Consider the following 23863-nt stretch of genomic DNA (forward strand, 5'->3'; position numbering starts at 1 on the left):
GCATCTGATCAGCAAAGGCAACCGTTTGTTGCACAGCTCGTACGGCTATGTACTGGTGCGTTTGAATTTTGAATGGAAACATGTGTAGGCTCTTTCTCAGTATTTTCTGCGTGCTGGAACGCTTCAAACCAGTCTCAGATGCCATTCTACTGACGGATGACATTGGATTTCGCTGAATAATTCCAGAAACTGTGGCGATATTTTCAGGCGCAACTGCGGTTTGCTTGCTGCCAACATGCCCCACTAGATCATCAGTTACGCTGCCTGTTCGTTGAAATTTTGCGAAGAGCGTACGAATAGTTTTCGCATCGGGTCCTTTTGGAACATTAAATCGTGCTTGAAAACTTCACCTCGTTGCCGTAGGACTCTCTTCTAACCTGTGGTACTCTAGCACCAGAGAAACGCGTGCCGGCCGAAGTGGCCGTGCGGTTAAAGGCGCTGCAGTCTGGAACCGCAAGACCGCTACGGTCGCAGGTTCGAATCCTGCCTCGGGCATGGATGTTTGTGATGTCCTTAGGTTAGTTAGGTTTAACTAGTTCTAAGTTCTATGGGACTAATGACCTCAGCAGTTGAGTCCCATAGTGCTCCGAGCCATTTGAACCATTGAACCAGAGAAACGCTTTGTTCAATGGAGTAAATGGTTTTAATCTCTTCCTTCGGTACGCTAACCTCCTTTCACGTTTCAATAATGGAACTGATCGCTCTGGGCTTCGGATCACTATTTATACTAGGCATTACGTATGGCGATTACAGCGCCATCTGTTAGCAGCTTTTGTAACTAGTATTTCAAACTGCTGTGTAAACTTCTTACAGCTTTCACAATAAACATACCGTTTACTGCATTCCTCCACCGATCTTTGTTTTCGAGATATTTAATTTTGAAATCAGGGAGTCCTTTTCTGGACACCCTGTATGTCCTACATATACAGGATGATTCAGCTGCCCCTACCTAAGGGTTTTACGTAATCTGTAAGGCCTTCAAATTTACAATTTTCATATTCTCTCCCCGCTACAAGAAAACTGTTAGTCCAGCAAAAAAAAAAAAAAAAAAAAAAAAAAAAAAAAAAACAAAAAAAAAAAGAAACAGTACTTTCTTGTAGGAAATTTAACGTAGTTAAATTTTGTACTGAGATACGTTTTCTCTATAAGCCCTAGATTACGATTCAAGAAAAACGTTCAAGCGCCCTTGAAATGCGTTTTTCTTGGATAACTCAAAACCCGTGGTCTCCAGCAACAACGTATCCCACAATAAAGTTTAACAACATTAAAATTCCTACAAAAAGGTCCTATTGCGGACCATCGATGGTTGAACCCGGGACTTCAGATGGCCGAGCTGAAGCCAGGACCCACCGCGCCGTGTTTCGTCAGGAGGCTGAGCAAGTTTAATAGTGTTAAGGGGCAGTGCAGACTGATACAGCGGTATTCGGAAGTATTCCTATATTCATCTAGTTTACAGAAGTGTAATATCAGTGCGCCAACCACCCGCTGTTCCGCGAGTCCGGCTGTCTCAGCACTCCAGGACTGCCGACACCACTGCTGCTGTCTCAAGGCAACACGACGATGGAAGTCAGCCACGCTCGTCCGGTCGCCGCCTGCCGAGAGGTCACGTCTTGTGCCGCGTAGCTTGTGGGGCGGCGGTTTATTTGAAAATAATTGTTTGCTGTACAAATGTTTGAATGTTGAATCAGTTTCTGGCTTTTAGAATGTTGTTAATGCTGTCTTTCGCCGTTCTCAACACTGGCTCTCTATTTACTTTTTAGCACCCAGAAAGTGATTTAACAAAACGTGAAGCCTGTAATTAGAGTTCCTAGTGCCCACTTCATCTGAGAATACAATTATAGCTGCAGCTTATAGCTCTGAGGAATTAGGAGATTGTCCGGGATTTATAATCAAAAACGATATTCCAAAATAGTTGAGTATATTCTGAAAGTCACTGATAAAAAACACAAGTATCCCTACAACCTAACTAACAGAGCAGTTCAGAGTCTAATGCGCTAATGCAACTATAAATGTCCGAATGAAATGTTAAAATGAATGCTCGCCATAATTTGATGATATTTCATCAAACGCCACGCTAAATAATTGGTAGAATGTCTGTCCCGCGACGGCACGTGAAAATACGACAATACGCAAACTGAAGCTAGATAATGAAAATCATCCCAGAATTAACACTTCACTTGAAATGATTTCATAGTTCCGCGTATCTCTAGTAACTTAATACGGCACCCGAGGCTGTTTGTCGCAGTGATACCGTTGCGACGCGACTCCCGACACAGATGGCGTGTTATTCAGCGTCTGGAGAGAACTGGGGCCTTGCTTCCTCGCGCAGCGTTCTTATATATAAAGCCGCGGTGCGGACAGCTAAGGGAACGCCTGATCAAATCGGCTCTCCCGACTAGCCGCTGGGCAAGTAACGCACCACTTCAAGTTATATAATAAATTATAGCTTCTTTTGCTGATGGCCGATGAAGCTCTTAATTTAAATGTACATTCAGCACGCAGGTAAGTATTGATAATAAAATTTTGACGTGGCTAAGTTAAATATTTTCGGTGAGAGAATTAATTTAATTACACTGCACGCAGTAGATGAGCTCTGAACTGGCCCTTTTGAGATCCGCTATCGCTAAAATTTTATAGGTATTCAAAAGAAACTTTTCACATCTTCATAGTCATAGCGGATCTCCAACCTATTTAAATCTAAACATCCTAACCTTATTTATTAGCCTACTTAATCTATCTTGCTTCCTTCAGTTTTGAGACAAAAACCACAAAATCATGAATTTCCACTAAAATTTTAATTTGTGAAATCCAAAGTACTGTTTTTATTAAATCATTATGAAAGATGAATCTAAATATAAATTTTCAAGTCTCTAGCTCTTTTCTGTTGCGCCAATGATTTTTACAGAAAAACGTCCAAATTTCAAAAATGGCTAAAGTTATCGAACTGATATTTAACACACATTAATTTAGTATTACTTCTGACATGCTAGAAAAGTTGTAGGTTATTTGCTTGATTTTTAAAGTATTGCGCAACATTTATGACGTCAGAGCTAGTTACAGCAGACTGGCTGGCACAAAATGGAAAGGCTGATATGAATTTACTACAGCGTGAGTAGGCTGCTTCCCTACAAGCTGCTCGCGAGTCCGAAGACTGCTACAGCCCTTGGTCCTCGCCGCCCTCCGCCCCGTTTGGCCTGCTCTGTCCGACCATGGGACGAAGGTGGATGTACTGGTCACGTGTGGCCCTCGACCGTCGCTACTCCCAGGACAGGTTCGGACTCGAACCCACGCCCTCCTGGATGCTATGCCGCAACTTGCTCGGACCCTGGTATGCCAGGCGGGAAGTGAACGTGGCCCGTCCTGGACCCGCTGTCACTGCCCTCCTTCAGGCAGACCGTGCAGTCTCCAAGTACCCGGCTGCCACTCTGTCCCACACCACTGTTGTGTTCCGGAAGGAGGAATACAGCCCGAACAAGTACATAGAAACAAAGTACAGATTTACACAGAATATTTACAACATCGCTGCCAGACTGGCCCCTATAAGCGACGACCAGGACACGTCTGACTCGACTATCGACTGACCTGGTACTCTCTTGTCTCTAGCTAAAATTGCCCGTCTATTTATACTGGTTTTTCCCTCGCTTCTGACGTAGTGTCAGAGAGAGACCGAAACTATGGCAGGGGTAAACTCCCACATTACAAATCGCCCTCCTGGCTCTGGCCTAGTACCCCGCCTCATACATCGTAATAACTTCAAGCAACACTGCGATTTCCTGCCTCGCTGTTGCTCCACTCCAAACACATCGCACGTGCAATACGCCGCTGCCGCTCCACGCCATGTTTACTCTGCCTGGCCTACTGGCTGCCGCCTATTACCACACACTGCCAGCGGCCTCAGACTTCACCGCCCAACCGCGCCTTTACTGAATTTTAACAAAATTCCCCTTTCCTATGACTAAGACTAATACTAGCGCAGCAGTCCTAATTTTTTCTCTATGACTAACAGTTTGCGTGTGGTTTTCTACAGTGTTGCAGGTTGCATTAAAGCCATAGGTAGGGGCAGTTGGATCACCCGATACATGGTACACGAATCATGCTGAAGTAGAATACAAGTTTAAAACAACAAAATACTGAAGTATGCTATAGTGAACCGATGCGTACAGAGAATGTAGTACAAAAGACGAAGTAACGTCACTCATTTCGTTCTTTCTTAGTTGTCTTGGTGTGGCCCCTGCTTTTGCTGTTATGGGGCATTTCTGTGTGCTCACGGCGAAGCATCCAGCAGTAGTAGCCTACCATCCGAACATCTCATCATTCCTCACGCACAGCATCCAGGTTTGGAGGCAAACATGCGAATTTAAAACCATTACTTCAAACTCCTCGAGCATCCCAGCATTTCGAATTTGGTCAGTAAGAGCTCAGTTGTGTCGATACACACTGGGCTACGATTGCTTCCCATGAAGTTTTGGACAACACACTGAAAGGCAGTCCAGTCTTCTCGCTCCTTAGCATTCACTGAATGAAGGGAATCTTCATCTAACATTAGTTTCCTAATATCTAGGCTAGTGAACACGTTCAACTTACCATCCGACAGGTTGGGGGAACTTTTAATATAGATATTTGAAACAGCTGCCACATTTAGTTAATGTGCATAGGTGGCAAGAGTATTCTGTCGCCGGCCGCGGTGGTCTAGCGGTTCTAGGCGCTCAGTCCGGAGCCGCGCGACTGCTACGGTCGCAGGTTCGAATCCTGCCTCGGGCATGGATGTGTGTGATGTCCTTAGGTTAGTTAGGTTTAAGTAGCTCTAAGTTCTAGGGGACTGATGACCATAGATGTTATGTCCCATAGTGCTCAGAGCCATTTAGTATTCTGTCGCTTTCCACTAGAGGGTCACATCTGATGTTTTCGTCCCCTGGAACCAATTCCAGTCTTAGGGTCCACTGTTTTTGTTCCCAACGTTTGTTACGAGCGCGACTGTACCCTTCACAGGGGTCTTATTATACCCTGATTGATGATTGATGTCCTAGAAGTGTACCCAACGCTTTCAAACCACAACGCACCACCCTATTTAGATGAGTCAATAAACAGTCGCCAGTAATAGGAAGCGTACGGAATAGTGACCTGACCCATACAATCTCTTACATCACTGCGTTACACTAACAAGTCTTCTTAAGAAAAATGTTGTGTCAGTATCAAGTTCCTTTTTCTGTAAAATGTAACGGAGATACCAGCTGCTAACAAACGTCTTCCATGCAGCATGCTAGGTGCTCTGCTTTATTATTTGTCAGTCACGGACTAAATCGTTTAGATCTTGCTGTGTGAACAGAAGAGGACTCTCACATGTGCCTATTTCAAAGTCAGTTCATGTAGTTCACAGCTTCCTCGTACCTTTGAAAACAGCCACGAGTGCCATGGAAGCCGAGGTAGTTGTACTACGAAGCATAATAATGTCCCCACGACCCTGTGTGTGTTTTGAACAACAGCTGTCCGGGATGGCGGCGTATCCGGACACGACTATTGATTTGATGTGACAACATACATGGTTTTGGAAAACGACATTCCGTTTCCGGAGACGATGATTCACTTATTTTAATGTATTATTTTTTTATTTTTGACCCCATCGTTTGTTCATGATACAACCATAACTGGTTTCTGCCTTCAAAGGCCATCTCGAGATGCTATGGGCGGTATCTGATGAAAAAGTGTTCATGCGTTGTCAACTCATGGCAACGGGACCATGACGCGCATGAAAACTTGTTTATCATTAACTTTTGAAAACATTACTGTAAATTATCAGTGGCTGATAGGGTTAATTAAAATACTAATCCGTCTAGATCGCAAGGATTTATTGAAAACTAAAAATTACACTTCTTTTACTAATTCGTCAAGCACATAGCGTCTGAAGATGGCCTTTGAATGGCGAAACCGGCTATGAGCGTATCATAAGCAACTGATTGAGTCAAAAATAAGAAAATAATACCTTACATACATGATTCATTCGATCATGTGACAAGTGATAGCGTTACGGAGATGTTTAGCAAACTCAAGTGGCAGACACTGCAAGAGAGGCGCTCTGCATCGCGGTGTAGCTTGCTGTTCAGGTTTAGAGAGGGTGCGTTTCTGGATGAGGTATCGATTCCCTCCCCTACCTGTACCTCCCGAGGAGATCAAGAATGTAAAATTAGGGAGATTCGAGGGCGCACGGAGGATTTCCGGCAGTCGTTCTTCTCGCGAACCATACGCGACTGGAACAGCAAAGTGAGGTAATGACAGTGGCACGTGAAGTTCCCTCCGCCACACACCGTTGGGTGACTTACGGAGTATAAATGTAGATGTAGATATATACCTACGCTCCCATCTCGTGCACACTGCAATCACAAGAAAGATACATGGGAACACATTTGGCTCATCTGCTGCGGAGCGCCATGTTCAGCAGACTGTGCTGAACTTTCGACTCCGAAACATTTGTGCCTGCATTAGCTCTCTAATCTGTCGTCAGCTCTCCCACAGATCACATCTTATCTGGCGTCACAGGGCGGGCAAGTAACCCACCTCTGCGTTCTGTGACGCGGCGTGGATACCCAAGATTTTGTCGCCTGCACGTGGGTTCACAATGGTGCAACACTTCCCGTAGGCACTCACGACAGTAGTTTGTGAACAGTCGATCAATTGCGCTGTTCCCGAGTTCTTTTTTTTTTCAGGAGCACGGTCTTAATTACATACCCATTGTCTCTGAGGTCAGAGCAGTTCCCTAGTCTCGGCCTTTACTATAGCTACAATGATTCTCCATTTGTCTATCCTTTGCTGATACACAATAAGTTAGGTGGGCGAATGCTTTCGGGGAGGGGGGGGGGTAGAGGGGGGGGGGGGAGTTAGTGATAGCACTGGTGATTCTGAACAAAAAACGTCAAACAAACATACGCCCTTTTCTTAATCGTGTCCGACGTACAGCTGTTTGAAAACCACGGGCGCCAGTCGTGCTGGGAGTACATACGACGTCACATTGCCAAAGCGATATCTTCCAAGTATTCTGTCAACACACTTTGAATGTATTAAGATACTGTACTCCGTTAAGACGGTTATCTGAAACAACTGGGCCGATTAGTTGGTCATCAATAATAACACTCCATAGTTCACTAAGAAATATCGTCGAAAATACGATCACACTATCGTGCAGATTTTCACTTGCCCACACGGGAAAGTTAAGCTTGTTGTTGAAGCGTTACGGGTAAATGGCTATGGTTCAAATGGCTCTGAGCACTATAGGACTCAACTGCTGTGGTCATAAGTCCCCTAGAACTTAGAACTACTTAAACCTAACTAACCTAAGGACATCACACACATCCATGCCCGAGGCAGGATTCGAACCTGCGACCGTAGCAGTCGCACGGTTCCGGACTGCGCGCCTAGAACCGCGAGACCACCGCGGCCGGCTTACGGGTAAATATTGGCTCATTAGAGAACAGAAAACATGGAGTACAGCGTTCCGTACGGATGAGCTCAGATCAGCGACATAGCAGCTGTATACGAAAGATGCAAAATGCATTTCATTGGAAGGTGGGTTTCGAACATCTTTCCTGAGGAAAGGTGTACGATTAAACGAAACATTAGAACACAAAGTTTCACTACTATCACCTGCACTTATTCTGTTCCCCGTTGTATCCATCAGTATCGTCGGAAACTGTTACGAACAGGACATATGTTCATATGACGTTTCTGTGAAGAATCACTAATACTATAATCCCTCAAAGCGTATACCTGACCTCCTGATTCACCCTGTACACTTTCCTTAACTGCGTCACGTACCAAAAATTCTACCAGACGGTATTCAGCCATACTTGCTGTGGGCAATGGTCAGCATTTTTTGGGTTCATCGGTGTATTTTATCAGCGTAACATTGGAGGACCGTTCGTTGATATAACAAGGATCGGCAAACGCAAAGACTTCCGGTGTATCAAGCATCATGATTTTGCAGTAGATTTCATTTAGATTACATCTCGTCAGCTAGTCATGAGTACCTGTTGTCCAGCGCAAAAAAAAAAAAAAAAAAAAAAAAAACGCTGCATAAATGTTGGAAAACCGTAAAACTGTTGTCCAACGTAAAGGGACGCCATGTTTAGCTTTACAGCGTTAAACGGTTTCCTAGTTTTCCGACATTTTTCCTGAGATCCTTTTGCACTATTCAGCTGATACTCATCAGATGTCAAATAACTGAACCATAATGCAAAGTCATGATGCTTGAAGCAGTGGAATTTTGTGTCCTGCTTGTAGTTTCGATGTCAGTTAGTTGTCTTCTCATCTTATATTGATGGTATTTGTTAACCTGATGATGTTTTCATATCGAAACTAGTAGAACATAATTTCTTTCTGTGTATGTAATCGTTTTTTACATGAAAGAAGTGCGTGTTACAAAAAATGAACAACACGGCGTACTTGTTAAGGTGTCACCCTCTTTTCGTGAAGCCCGTGTTTAGCGATGCAGCCATCTACAGACACATTTATACTCCGGAAACCCTCTGATGGTGTGAGGCGTGGGGCACATTGTGTACCAAAATGCTTCTCCATAATTCCTTCCACGAGACCACCACAAAATTATCGTCCACCAAATCGATACCTTCCCGTCCCCACTAATTTTAAAGCCAACAATGTTGTGATGCATTCTTTGTCCTCTTACAACACCTTTTAATGAGAAAAGATATTAAAACACGAGAAACTGTGGGGTGCAATCATACACCAATCTTCGCAGGATCTCATACTTTCATACAAGTAGATACACAATTTATGTATATTTGCGGGTGGGTATATTCAGACACCATAGAATTGTTAAAATTTATGGTGAAACCTTCAGCTGTAATTTAAATTGGACAATTCGCTACTAGTTTCGGTCAATGACCATCACAAAACGTAGCTGAATTAAACGGCAGGAAAGTAGTACCTTACATTCCTGCCCTTTATGCCAGCTAAGGTAGATAATGTCATTGACCAAAGCTAGCAGCGAATTGTGTAAAACAGTTGGCAGCTGAAGGTTTCACCACGAATTTTAACAGGACATACTATGGCAGTAAACTGAAACCGCCTAGAGTGCATTTTTTGGTTACCCATCTGAAATACAACAGACTGTAGCGAAAATCAGTTTGTTTTGAAGTGATACATAACATTCCATCTCAATTTCTAAGATCATTGGGCCAAAAGGCAACAAAAAGTCTATTCACCTTGGTGTGCAGAGTATGTGAAGGAATAGATAGCATTCCATCAGAACTTCTAAAATCATAGTGGGAAGAAGCAACGGAACGTCAGTTCACGTTGGTGTATAGAATGTGTGAGTCTGGCGATACACCATCTGACTTTCGGAAAAAACATCATCCACACAATTCCGAAAACTGCAACAGCCGACAAATGCGAGAATTATCACAAAATCATCTTAACAGCTGATGTTTCAAAGCTGCATGTACAGATGAATGGAAAAGAAATCTGAGGATCTATTAGATGGCGATCAGTTTAGCTTTACGAAAGGTATAGGCACCAGAGAGGCAGTTCTAACTGCGGTTAATAACGGAAGCAAGACTAAAGAAAAATCAGTCCACGTTCATAGGATTTTGGATGTTGTAAAAGTGCTCGACAGTGTCAAATAATGCAAGATGTTCGAAATTCTGATAAAAATAGGGGTAAGCTAGAGGAAAAGACGGGTAATATACACTATTACAAGAGCAAAGAGGGAACAGTAAGAGTGGAAGACCAAGAAATCAGTGCTTGGATTAAAAACGGTGTAGCACGGGGAAGTTATCTGTCGCCCCTACTCTTCAGTCTGTACATCGAAGAAGCAGTGAAGGAAATAAAAGAAAGGTTCAAGACTGTAGTTCAAACTCAAAGTGAAAGGACATCAATGATAAGATTCACTGACGACATTGCAACCTGCAGTGAAAGTGAAGAAGAATTACAGTATCTGTTGACTAGAATGAACAGTTTGATGAGGAAAGGGTATGGAATAAGAGTAAATCGAACAAAGATGAAAGTAATAAGAAGTAGCAGAAATGAGGATAGAGAGACACTTATCATCGGAATTGATGATCACAAAGTAGATGAAGTTAAGGAATTCTGCTGTATGACAAACGGAGCTAGAAGGACATAAAAAGTAGACTGGCAATGGTAAAAAGGACATTTATGGTTAAAAGAAGTGTACTAATATCACACAAAGGCCTTAATCTGAGGAATAAGTTTCTGAGAATGTAAGGTCGGAGCACAGCATCGTATGGTGGTGAAATATGGACTCTGGAATAACCGGAAAGGGAGAGAATCGAAGCATTTGAGATGTGGTGCTGGAGAAGAGTGTTGAAAATTAGGTTTACTGATTGAAAATTAGGTGGACTGATAAGGTAAGGAATGAGGAGGTTCTCCGGAGAATCAACGAGGAAAGGAATATATGGAAACACTGACAAGGAGAAGGAACAGGATCTGTTAAGACATCAGGGAATAACTTCCACGGTACTAAGGGAACTGTAGAAGGCAAAAACTGTAGAGGAAGAGAGAGCCTGGAATACGTCCAGCAAATCATTGAGGACGTAGGTTTCAAGAGCTACTCTGAAACGAAGAGGTTATCACAAGGACAAAATTTAGTTTCAGGGAGTACTTCTGAACACTGGCAGAAATGAACACACAGAATCCAGTGTACTTCTCGTTTATCTACCTTTAATATACATTCACATTTATTTTCATCAAAGATCTGCGTACTCTGGTTCTGTTAGACCAGCGCTATGTCATCGATATTTCTCGATTTTACCCTTCGCCATCAATTTTTGTGAGTAAGTATCTGTTATCTGCTGCTTCGCTCGTATGTCAATAGTTCTGTATGGTGAGTAATGGTGAGTAAGTAAGCTAGTAATTTTACGAGATTTCTGTGTACGTAGTGGTGTAGAGACGTGTGCATAAGAATGTATGCTGTGCCAGTATGCAAGTACAAAATGAATAGTTTAAATTATTTTGCTGTATATCAAATCTGAATGGATGCATTATATTTTCTAATTATATTTAAAAATACCTCCATTCATTACATTCGTGCAGACGTAGTGTTTTTATGGGTTTCTCTGGATCACCTAGCCACCAGAGCAACACATGTCAACAACTTCTCCCATCAGTTTCCATGCGTTAGGTGACTACATCTTTGATCCATCCCCCTATATGACTAACATAGTCAGTACATCATAATCAGATGCAGCCTCACCATAAGCCGCCACGTTACACATTTAAAGGTACGACTCTATGTTTGACGTATAGCCTTTATGTAAATGACGATGTCGTGAGTCTTCAGACATCTTAGAAGCCATAGGAGGCGCGTGATGGTCACTGTCTAAAATGCTACGGGTTTGTGGTTCTTATATGTCCCTGTAGCTCTTAAGACTGCCTGAAGTTCTGCATTCAGGTTCTGGCGGACATAAGATTGCCCGTAGGTCTGTCGGAGTCGAGCACTCTTACAACTATGCGCTAAAAGAGACTTACGTTTGCGAGGCCTATAGTAATAATTTTATATGGTTCTGGGTGTTACGGTCCGATATTATTGTCTCACCACCAAAATTCTGCAGGTATTGCAAGTGGTGTTGGAACTCAGTATCATAAACCAAGCGCACTGCAACATTGGATTAACACTGCCACGGAACAATATTTTTTGAGAGGCTGAGATTGTAGTCGAATGTATTTACTAACTTCATCAGTTATCGCAGATACGCTGTTGTCTCATTTTTCTGATTACAAATCATGCGTTTATGTGAATGTTGAAAGTATCCCATATTAATTTGTCGATTATTTAGCTTTATGCTTTGGCTCTGGCCATCCAAATTTTCATATTTCAGGTACTTCAAAAATAATACAAATACGTCTAACATAAGAAATTCTTCCTCTGCAGCACTACTAAATTTACTTAACAAAGAAAAGTGGGTATGTATAACATTCGCATCGGTTAAATTACAGCTAATGCCTCAGCTTAAAGTCTCGCTGAGAAAATACATTTTCTCCCAATTTCATAACTAACTGTTTCAACTACAAACATGAGCCTCTCAGTTCCCGCCCTAAGACGGAATAAATCAGCCATGTTAGAAAACAAATGAAACATTTCTGGGTGGCCTGCTCGCGTGTTGGGCGGCATTAGCAGGGGAGCGCACTACAAGCCGGCTAATTAGTCTCCCACGAATTTAAATGGCGCCCTCAAGACGCCAGTGCGTTTCCTAGCGCAAGGAACGCTGAACAAAGAATGGGCTGCTTTTGTAAACAAGCACGAGGAAAATACTTTGCGCTGTAATCAAAGTTTGCTGACTTCTCAAACAACGCCCGCAGTTAACTAAAGAGCTCTTGAGTGCATGCGCTGTGGACGGAATTACTGGTATTGACCTGTTTGCTGAGTACCTGTGAACGACAGTATTCAGTGGAATACACGTCTCGTTGTGGAACAAGCTCAATTTCCTCGAGCTGATTTTGTTGTCGATTAATTGTTTGCTTATAAATGAATTTCCATATCTTACTTGAAATTGGTTCGTTAATCTGTGGATGTGCATGCATATGATAAAAATGTATGTACGTGTGTGTGTGTGTGTGTGTGTGTGTGTGTGTGTGTGTTTGTTTTCCACACCTCCTCCTAAACACTGGACCAATTTCAACCAAACTTGGTATAGACAACAATCGCTGTGGGGATAAGAACACCCTACCTACACTAGTTAAGGATATATGATGGCACAATAAAGAAAAAACGTGAAAATCTACCGCATCGTTCCTGAAGTTTAAATATTTTACTTCTGTGCTGCTAACTATGCTCGAAATCAATTTCGCGAGCAATATCCATATATGCCGCTAACTGCACGTACCACACGTAGCTCAGGAGATATGACGTCACCAACACTGATTTGAGTGAAAAATGCCGCATCATACATGAAGTTTTAGGAAATTATTCTTGAGTACGAAGACACTCCTAGAGTCTTGTTAAGAAGGAAATCACAGACACCTGGCAGCGCTTTTGACAGCTTTCAACTGCGAAGTGCAAATGGCTGTAGCGAGAGCAATAGCAATATTTTATTTCTCTGTCCTGTGCCAATCTCGTCATCTCGAAGCAGCACTTAGAGCTGACGTCCTCAATTATTTGCTGTATGTATTGCAACCTCTGTATTCCTCGACAGCTCTCTTCAGTACCATCGAAGTTTCTCTGATGTCTTAACAAAGACCCAGAGAATAATAGAGTACCCAGAGAATCCGAGAGATCCCAGAGAGCATCCCAGAGCGCCCCAGAGAGCTACAACACTAAGAACAATCGCTTCTCGGCTTTTGGCAAGATCAATGTGTAGCTTTATACATAACAAAATGAAATAAATTTTAATTTAATTAATAAATTAATCCTGTCACTTCTACTTGCCAGTGTTTTTAAATATACTCCTTTCCTCGTCGATTCTGCCGAGACTCTCCTCATTTCTTACTTATCAGTCCATCAAATTTTCAGATTTCTTCTGTAGCACCACATCTCTAATGCTTCAGTTCTCTTCTTTTCCAGTTTTCCCAGAGTCCATTTTCACTACCACACAATGCAGCACTCGAAAAGTACATTCTCAGAGAGTTCCCCCGTAGACTAAGACAAATGTTTGCTATTGTTAGACTTCTCTTGGCCAGAAATGCCCCTTTTGATAGTCCTAGTATGCTTTTGATGTCCTCCTTGCTCCGTACGTCATGGATATTTTGCTGCCTAGGTAGCAGAATTGCTTATCTTCATCTACTTCGTCATCACCAACGTGATGTTAAGTTTCTTTCTCATTTCTGCTCTTTCTCATTACTTCCGTCATTCTTCGATTTGCTGTCATTCCATATTCTGTTCTCATTACATTGTTCATTCCATGCACAGATCCTGTAACTCTTCTTTCACTGAGGATAGCAGTCATCAGTGAATCTTATCATACCCTTTCACCCTGAATTTTAATTCCTGTCTTATCATACCCTTTCACCCTGAAATTTAATTCCTGTCTTCAACCTTTCTTTTATTTCCGTTGCCGGCCGCGGTGGTCTAGCGGTTCTAGGCGCGCAGTCCGGAACCGCGCGACTGCTACGGTCGCAGTTTCGAATCCTGCCTCGGGCATGGATGTGTGTGATGTCCTTAGGTTAGTTAGGTTTAAGTAGTTCTAAGTTCTAGGGGACTGATGACCCCAGATGTTAAGTCCCATAGTGCCTAGAGCCATTTGAACCATTTTTTATTTCCGTTGTCCCTTACTCGAGGTACAGATTGAACAGCAGGGTGAAAGAATACATAGCCGCATTACAACCTATTTAAACGAGCACTTCGTCCTTGGTCTTCTCCTCTTATTGCTCCTCTTATTGCTTTCCCTTGAGCTTTCCCCAAATTTTCTCAGAGTTTCGAATATGTGCACCATTTGACGTTGTAGAACGCTTTTTTCAGGTAGACAAATCACATAAGCGTGTCTTGATATTTATTTAGTCTTGCTTCCATTATCAAGCTCATCGTGATGACTGTCTCTCTCGTGCCTTTACCTTTCACAAAAGGAAACAGATCGTCATCTAATACATCTTCAATCTTCTTTTCTAATCTTTTGTATGTTATTCTTTACAGCAACTTGATGTATGTGCTGTTAAGGAGACTGTGCGGTTATTTTCGCACTCGTCGGCTTCGATTTCATGTGAATGACGTTTCCCGGTAGTTAGATAATATATCGTCAGACTCATATATTCAAACAGTAACATGAATGGTCGTTTTGTAGCCACGTCCCCAACTGATTTTAGAAATTCTGATGCAAAACATCAATCCTTTCTGTAACGCTAGAAATGCATATCCTCCTATTTCCATCTATTGTACTATAATTTTTTTTCCTTGTTTTGTTACCTCAAAATAGGACATTTCTGTGTCTATATATTGTAATTCTTTTACTATTTGTATACAGGGTGAATCACCTATCGTTACCGCTGGATATATTTCGTAAATGCCCGCATCTCGTGGTCGTGCGGTAGCGTTCTCGCTTCCCACGCCCAGGTTCCTGGGTTCGATTCCCGGCGGGGTCAGGGATTTTCTCTGCCTCGTGATGGCTGGGTGTCGTGTGCTGTCCTTAGGTTAGTTAGGTTTAAGTAGTTCTAAGTTCTAGGGGACTGATGACCACAGATGTTAAGTCCCATAGTGCTCAGAGCCATTTGAACCATATATTTCGTAAACCACATCAAATACTGGCGAATCGATTCCACAGACCGAACATGAGGAGAGGGGCTAGTGTAATTGGTTAATACAAACCATAAAAAAATGCACAGAAGTATGTTTTTTTAACACAAACCTACGTTTTTTTAAATGGAGCCCCGTTAGTTTTGTTAGCACATCTGAACATATAAACAAATACGTAATCAGTGCCGTTTGTTGCATTGTAAAATGTTAATTACATCCGGAGATGTTGTAACCTAAAGTTGACGATTGAAACCTCCGACGTTCAGTTGCGTGTTGTAACAAACACGGGTCACGGTCGGCGAGCAGCATCTACAGGGACATGTTTACGATGACGACCGTGTTAACGAGCGTGGCTGTAGTGCACTTTTGTGGTTTGGTGTAGCTGTCGCAGTGTCCGCATGTAGCGCTTGCTGCTATTCTTACTCTGCATTCGTCTCCACACGCAGACCAACTGTAGTACACCGTGTTACCAGACGTCTGTGATAGTGTAGTGTTGTAGGAACTGTGACCATGGTGTATTCGAACTCTGAAAAGGCGGAGATGATACTCATCTATGGCGAGGTTCGACGAAATGCAGCTGAAGCCTGCAGGGTGTATGCAGAACGGTACCCGGACAGAGAGCATCCAACGTGCCGCACACTGCAAAACATCTCCCGCCAGCTGTATGCAAGAGGTATGGTCGTAGCACGCAAACGGGTCCGTAACAGGCCCGTCACAGGAGAAGCGGGTGCAGTTGGTATGTTAGCTGCTGTTGCCATGAACCCACACATGAGTACACGAGACATTGCGAGAGCCGGTGGACTGAGTCAAAGTAGTGTCATGCGCATACTGCATCGTCACCGCTTTCACCCGTTTCATCTGTCGCTACATCAGCAATTACATGGTGATGACTTTAATCGTCGAGTGCAATTCTGTCAATGGGCATTAACAGAGAATGCATTGCAGTTCTAACTGTTTACCGATGAAGCGGGTTTCACAAACCACGGGGCAGTGAATCTACGGAACATGCATTACTGGTCCGTGGACAATCCTCGCTGGCTCAGACAGGTTGAGCGACAGCGCCCGTGGACTGTAAATGTATGGTTCGGAATCATTGGCGACCACATCATTGGTCCTCACTTCATTGCAGGGGTCCAAACAGCTGCAACATACATCGCGTTTCTACAGAATGATCTGCCAACGTTGCTCGAAAATGTCCCACTGGAAACGCGTCGACGTATGTGGTATCAGCATCATGGTGCACCTGCACATTCCGCAATTAACACTAGGCTGACCCTTGACAGGATGTTCGACGGGCGTTTCATAGGACGTGGAGGACGAATAAATTGGCCAGCCCGTTCTCCTGATCTTACACCTCTGGACTTCTTTCTGTGGGGTCCGTTAAAGGAGATTGTGTACCGTGATGTGCCTACAACCCCCGAGGATATGAAACAACGTATTGTGGCAGCCTGCGGCGACATTGCACCAGATGTACTGCGGCTTGTACGACATTCATTACGCCATAGATTGGCCTGACATGTCGGGACACACTCTATTCCACTCCGTAATTGAAAACGGAAACCACATGTGTACGTGTACCTCACCCCTGATGGTAATGTACATGTGCGTCAGTAAAAAAGACCGATAAAAAGGTGTTAGCATGTGGATGTAATGTGCTGTTCCAGTCTCTTCTGTACCTAAGGTCCATCACCGTTCCCTTTGGATCCCTACGTAATTCGGTGCTCTCCGATACACACGATCGAACAGCGGAGGAGTGGTACTCAAGCGTCAACTTTAGGTTACAATATCTCCGGATGTAATTAACATTTTACAATGCAACAAACGGCACTGATTACGTATTTTTTTATATGTTCAGATGTGCTAACAAAACTAACGTGGTTCCATTTAAAAAAAACGTAGGTTTATGTTAAAAAACATACTTCCGTGCATTTTTTATGGTTTGTATTAACCAATTACACTAGCCCCTCTCCTCACGTTTGGTCTTTGGAATCGATTCGTCAGTATTTGATGTGGTTTACGAAATATATCCAGCGGTAATGTTAGGTGACTCACCCTGTATATATATTTATGCATTTGTGTCGATGTATAATTGGTTTGTTTTGCAAATATTATTTGTATTTTTACGCTGGGTCTTGCCTAGGGAAAACCTATCGAACGAATACATCGGTAGGTCGTGTGGAGAACCAAAGTGTTTAGGATCTTTGGTAGTGAACGCTTCCGCGTGGGGCGCGGGCAGAGCAGAGAAAGGGTCTGGCGGGAGTTGGGCGGTGAAGCAGGTGTGTTGTGTGACACTCCCGCGAGTTGCCGCGGTTTCGGGGTTTGGCAGCATGTAATTGCGCTCGACTTGCTATGATACTTTCTGAAACGGTGACGCGGACGGGAAGCATTAGATGGCGCACATCAAGAGCCCGTTTCGCCTGGTGACAGTGTCGAGAAGAAGGCGCGCCAACATCTAGTTTCTGCAACGGCGACGGCCGACAATGAGTGACTGTCGCCACCTCCTCGACCGACGACTTCAAATCTTCAATCAACCAACAAGGAAGACTAAAAGCACGTAAAGTTTTAGAACTGTATGGCAGACCTCAGCTTTTCCAACTGTTCCATTTTCGTAACTATAATTACAGCAACTTAGCATGAACATTTGATGCTAATTGTCCCAATTGCATTACCAAGCAGGGTCCCTTCCTTTTCCGGAATGAACCCGAGTGTCGTTGAAATTCAAACGCCAGCATCAAAGTAATATTATTCCATTTCACTGCTTTAATTTCAAAGTTCAGTTAAAGTATTCATAGCTGGCTACAATATTTAGATTACACAAGGAGAAATTAAGAGTGCTAGTTTTGTTACCATATTTTAGCTTACCTGTGACTGCAGCTCAGCTTGGTACGTACTAAATTTTCTATTGTTAATTGCTCACAATCATTTAATTCAAGTTTAAAGTTAAATCTCATATTTCTAAACTGCGTGGATTCAAGTAGCTTTTGAAATGATTGTTGAGGTAGCCCAAGACTAACCTTATTTTAATGAATTTCGTCGTGCTTCAGAAACAAAGTTCACTATTAATTTCAGTTACTAAATTAACTTTAAATTTTCCGGTTTTATTAATTCTTTTTCTAAATTAAGTCAAAGTGTAGCGAAATTTATTACTTCTGACAAACATTCAGTTTTCACACAACACGTGTCAACCTTCAGTTGCCACGCTTTCCGTGCTAATTATATGTGCATTAAGCTTTCATTTTCAGTTCTTATAGTAGTTGTCCATAGGACTGGATACCGTAGTTTTCCCCAAATCTCAAATATCTATTTAACGCCAATTAATTGTTAACGTAACGACCGCACATTTACTTCCTTTATTAATTTTACCACTTTTCAAAATTAATTTCCACCAATTTCATTTGTATTTTTCCTTTCATTTAGATGTAACCCTTTCCTCCCTCTTTACCGACAGATTAACTTCGGTGCCGATTGCTTTTCCCAAATTTCCATTAGGTACACGCGGTTTAATTTTTCACTGTCATTGAGGTCGATAAGTGAGGGGGAGGTTACACTTCTACCTCATTTGATTTGAAGTCTTCCGAAGCTCTTTGAAATTATGATTCTGATAGTCGATCCTGTATCTTTTCAATATTGATTCCTGTTTCTCTTCTGTCACGTCATCAGACAATTCCCCTCCCTCATAGAGTCCTTCAGCGTACTCTTTGCTATCCGCTCTATCCACTGAATTTAACAGTGAATGTTACCACCCTTCCTTTTAGGGTCACGGAAGGCTGTTTTGACTTTTCTATTGGTGAGTCAGTTCTTCTGACCATCATTTCTTTTTCTATTTCTTCACATTTTTCATGCAGCCATTTCACATTAGCATCCACTTTCTTCCTGTTTATTTCATTCCTAAGTGGCTTGTATTTCTGTATTCTCAACATTCTGTACCTCCTTCAGTCATCGATCAACTGAAGTATTTCTTCTGTTACCCATGGTTTCTTCTTTGTTCCCACTGTTTTCTCTCCAACTTCTGTGATCACCCTTTTTAGAGATGTCCATTCCTGTTTAACTGAATTACCTACTGAGCTATCCCTTATCGCAGAGCCGGCCGGTGTGGCCGAGCGGTTCTAGGCGCTTCAGTCTGGAACCGCGCGAACGCTACGGTCGCAGGTTCGAATGCTGCCTCGGGCATGGGTGTGTATGATGTCCTTAGGTTACTTAGGTTCCAGTAGTTCTAAGTTCTATGGGACTGATGACCTCAGATGTGAAGTCCCATAGTGCTCAGAGCCATATCGCAGTATCTATAGCCTCAGAGAAGTACAAGCCTACCTCATCGTTGCTTAATACTTGCACTTGTTAGCGCTTTGATTCTTCCTGACTAGTTTCCTGAACTTCAGCCCACTCTTCATCACTACTAAATTGTGATCTGCGTATATATCTGCTCCTGAGTATGCCTTACAATGTAGTATCTGATTTTGACATCTCTGCCTGACCAGAATGAAATCTTCTGTATTTCCCGCCCTTTTATAGTACACCTCCCCTTTTGTGGTTCTTGAACAGAGTATTCGCTATTAAGAGATGAAATTTATTGCAAAACTCATTCTTTCTCCTTTCTAATTCCTAGTACTAAGTAAACCTTTCTTCTACTCTTTCACCTACAGTCGCATTCCAGTCGCCAATGACTATTAGATTATCATCTCTCTTTATGTACTGAATTACCCGTTCAATATCCTCATATACTTTCTCTATATTTTCATATTCGGCTTTGAACGTCGGCATACAAGTATGAACTACCGTTGATGGTGGGCGTTTGCTGTCGATTCTGATAAGAACCGCCCTATCACTGAACAGTTCATAGTAACTCACTCTCTGCCCTACCTTCCTATCCACAGCGAATCCTACTCTCGTTGTGTCATTTTCTGCTGCTGTTGATATTACCTTGTACTCATCTGATCAGAAATTCTCATCTACTTTCCAGTTCACTTGACTGACCTCTAGTGCACCTGGCCTTAGCATCTCTCTTTTGAGATTTTCTAGCTTCTCTACCACGTTCAGGGTTCTTACATTAGAAGCCCTGACTCGTAGAACGCTGTCCTTTCGTTCATTATTCAACCTTTTTCTCGTGATCACATCCCTTTTGAGGCCCTCCGGAATCTCTTGCCAATGGAGAGATCATCGTGACGCTTTTTTAAAATCATGCAACAGACCTTGCGGATACACATTATATGTCATTAATGCAGTCCTTTCCACTGCCTTCTGCATCCTCACACCGTTAATCATTGCTGACATTTTCGCTTTAGGAGCAGTTTTCCACCCCAAGGGCAAGAGACTGCTCTGTACCTCTGTCGGCTCCTCCGCCTACTTTGACAGGGCTGTTGGCTGAATGTAGGGTGACTGCTTGTACCGGAAATCTTCGGCCGCCATTGTTGATGACTTTTATTCAAAAAATTAAGCAATATCTGGCTTAGAAGTCGGGATCGAGAACGTTCTGCTTGCTAATCAAATTTGCTACTCCTAGACCATGGGTGCAGTCTACAGGGGTATGAAGAAGAATTGACATACGGACGTTTACAAAATCGCATTGTAGACACCCTGGAAGTGTTTCAGTTAATTGATTCATGAATTTAGGGACGAGGAAATGACACTTGGCTTTTACCAGCAAGATAGGGGAACATGCCACACATCTAAAGCGAGTACGTCAGCTGTGGACTGATCTTTTCCTGACGGGGTGATTTCCAAAATATTATGGCCTCCAAGGTCACTTGACTTGGTTCCGCTTGACCTGACTTGCATCCCCTTGAGAGGACGATCATAAATCTTGGTGACTTCAGTATACTTGTTATTTTTAAACAGAAGTTTCATTTCTGATCGTCTCATTGCGTATTCCCCTCCGTTTATGTTATAAACTTGAATGTAGCAGTTCTTGCTACGTATGGTCCAAGTTTCACCAAGCTATGTTACTTACAAGGGAACCTCCCCATCGCACCCCCCTCACATTTAGTTATAAGTTGGCACAGTGGATAGGCCTTGAAAAACAGAACACAGATCAATCGAAAAAGCAGGAAGAAGTTGTGTGGAACTATGAAAAAAATAAGCAAAATATACAAACTGAGTAGTCCATGCGGAAGGTAGGCAACATAAAGGACAATGTGAGCTCAGGAGCGCCGTGGTCCCGTGGTTAGCGTGAGCAGCTACGGAACGAGAGGTCATTGGTTCAAGTCTTCCCTCTAGTGAAATGTTTACTTTTTTTCGCAAAGTTATGATCTGTCCGTTCGTTCATTGACGCCTCTGGTCACTGTAATAAGTTTAGTGTCTGTGTTTTGCGACCGCAGCGCAAAACAGTGCGATTAGTAGACGAAAGGACGTGCCTCTCCAATGGGAACCGAAAACATTTGATCGCAAGGTCATAGGTCAACCGATTCCTCCACAGGAAAACACGTCTGATATATTCTATACGACACTGACGCCATGTGCGTCACATGACAGGAATATGTTGTCGACCCACCTAACTTGTACACTTGGCGAATGGGTAAAAAGATTCTTCGACCTTGTCCGATTTAGGTTTTCTTGTGGATGTGATAATCACTCCCAAAAAGTGATGAAATCATAAAAGTTTGTCACACAAACTGCAACAAATGAATGCAACAGTTTCACAGTCGCACAGTTTTCCATGTGCTCTGTCAAAACATATGTTTTTAACGTTTTCAAATTTTTCCGTGTGTAGACCGTCAAATCCTGCAAATGTCCAAGCAAATCTGAACATGTCCTGGAATTTTGGAGGGCGAAGTTGATCAAGTGTGAGTGCCTGAACTTGATAATTGTCTGAAAATAAAAAATTAAAATTTTCACTTGAGAGAAGACTTGAACCAAGGACCTCTCGTTCCGCAGCTGCTCACGCTAACCACGGGACCACGGCGCTCCTGAACCTATACCTGCTATGCTGCGTATCTTGCGCATGAACTACTCAGTTCTGTACATTTTGCTTATTTTTTTCATAGTTCCACACAAGTTCTTCCTGTTTTCTAGACTGATCTGCGTTCACTTTTTCAAGGCCTATCCACTGTGCCAACTTATAACTAAATCTGAGGGGGGTGCGATGGGGAGGTTCCCTTGTTAGTAGTGACACAAGAGGCGAAATCCACTATCGTTCTTAAGTGGTTCACTGAAAGATCATCATGTATGAGAGCGTTGATTCCGTGGTATTTGTCATCTTCAATCTAACTTTTGCGGGTGCGGGACGGTGCAGTGATTTTGTTGCATACACAAACGTTGTGGCATTCATCAAACTGGTAATCTGTATCTTCCAAACGCTATTCAAATTTGCTCTCACCAACAAAGGGTTTGGCTTTCGTCTGGTCGTGGTGATGGTGGGGTGGGGGTTCTGGAGGTTGTTTGGTAAACGCTATTGTAATTGACTGTCACCAGTGTGGGGGATTGTTTTAATAGCACTACCGAACATGTTTCTTTTAAGTGTGACCAAAAGACTGATGAAAATAACGAAATACGTGCCGTAGTAGTTCCAGAACTATCACCATACTTCACAATATTACTGTAAGCACCCTTTTGGATTTCTCTAGAGCTAGCTCGTCTGAACACTCTACAGACATCCTTTGATTCATACAATTTAAACAGCTGTAGCAGTTCTAGATCTCCAGAGTTGTATCATCACCAGCATGGCGTTAGCCGTGATGTGAAGAAGATAAAGATCATGTAATACGGAGAAGCAATAAATGAAGGGAATAATTTCGCATGACTCAGTCTTCCTGTCTACAGGTCTACAGTTTCGTACAATCCTCGCAATACCTAGGGGGGGGGGGGGGGGGGGGGGAGAGTGATGCCCACCTTTTGACAGTATAGTAATCTAGTCAGTTACTTTATTTTGAAAAAATATATTTTGTTGTTATGGAGTTCTTCTATCAAATTCCATAAACGTTTTTTTTTTAATTTTTCGGTTAAAGTTACCTCAAAATTTAAATTTCAGTAGTAGATATCACTTTCCCAGTGAATATCGTATTCAGTATTTCCAGTTTCAGGCCCTTACTTGGACATCAATAACTCTTTAAAATGTGTGTTGAATAAAAGTCAACAAAACGAACCAAATTTTAATTTTTAATTTTTTTGTGGTTGGCACTAAATCGGTAGGATACGTTAGTGAAATTGCAAATTGTTTGCTGAAAGGTATTGGGTATTTTTCGGTTCTGTACTCTACTTAAACATCAGTACCTCTTTAAAAAGTATACTGTACGACTTCTTCAACAACAATTAATAAACTTCAATTTTTTAAAAATATTTTCGGGTGTATCCCCCTTCCACTGTGATGGGCGTTATGGAAAATGCCTTGGTATTGCTAGGGTTAATGTGCCGTGGACAAGTGTAACAGCTTTTCAAGCGAACTTCTTAGTTGTTACGGTTAAGTACTGAGTGTACTACTGAAGAGACAGAATGTTAATCTCATTCTCATGATTTTCAGTTGATCCTATACTTAGTTCTCACGGAATAATTGCGGGGTAAGGTTATGTGAGAATTTCAGCTGACCAGACACAGCTCTTTACAGCGTCACAATACCTCAATTCGGCTCGGATTTCTTGTGCTGTTTTGAATCCTCATGGGAAGTTGCCATGGAAAGAAATTAATGTAATTCTTATTCAAACCAAGCCACCTATGATGAACATTTGCGTCACAAGTGTAACTAGTGTG

Source organism: Schistocerca nitens, chromosome 2 (genome assembly GCF_023898315.1).
Source record: "Schistocerca nitens isolate TAMUIC-IGC-003100 chromosome 2, iqSchNite1.1, whole genome shotgun sequence".
Taxonomy (NCBI): Eukaryota; Metazoa; Arthropoda; class Insecta; order Orthoptera; family Acrididae; genus Schistocerca; species Schistocerca nitens.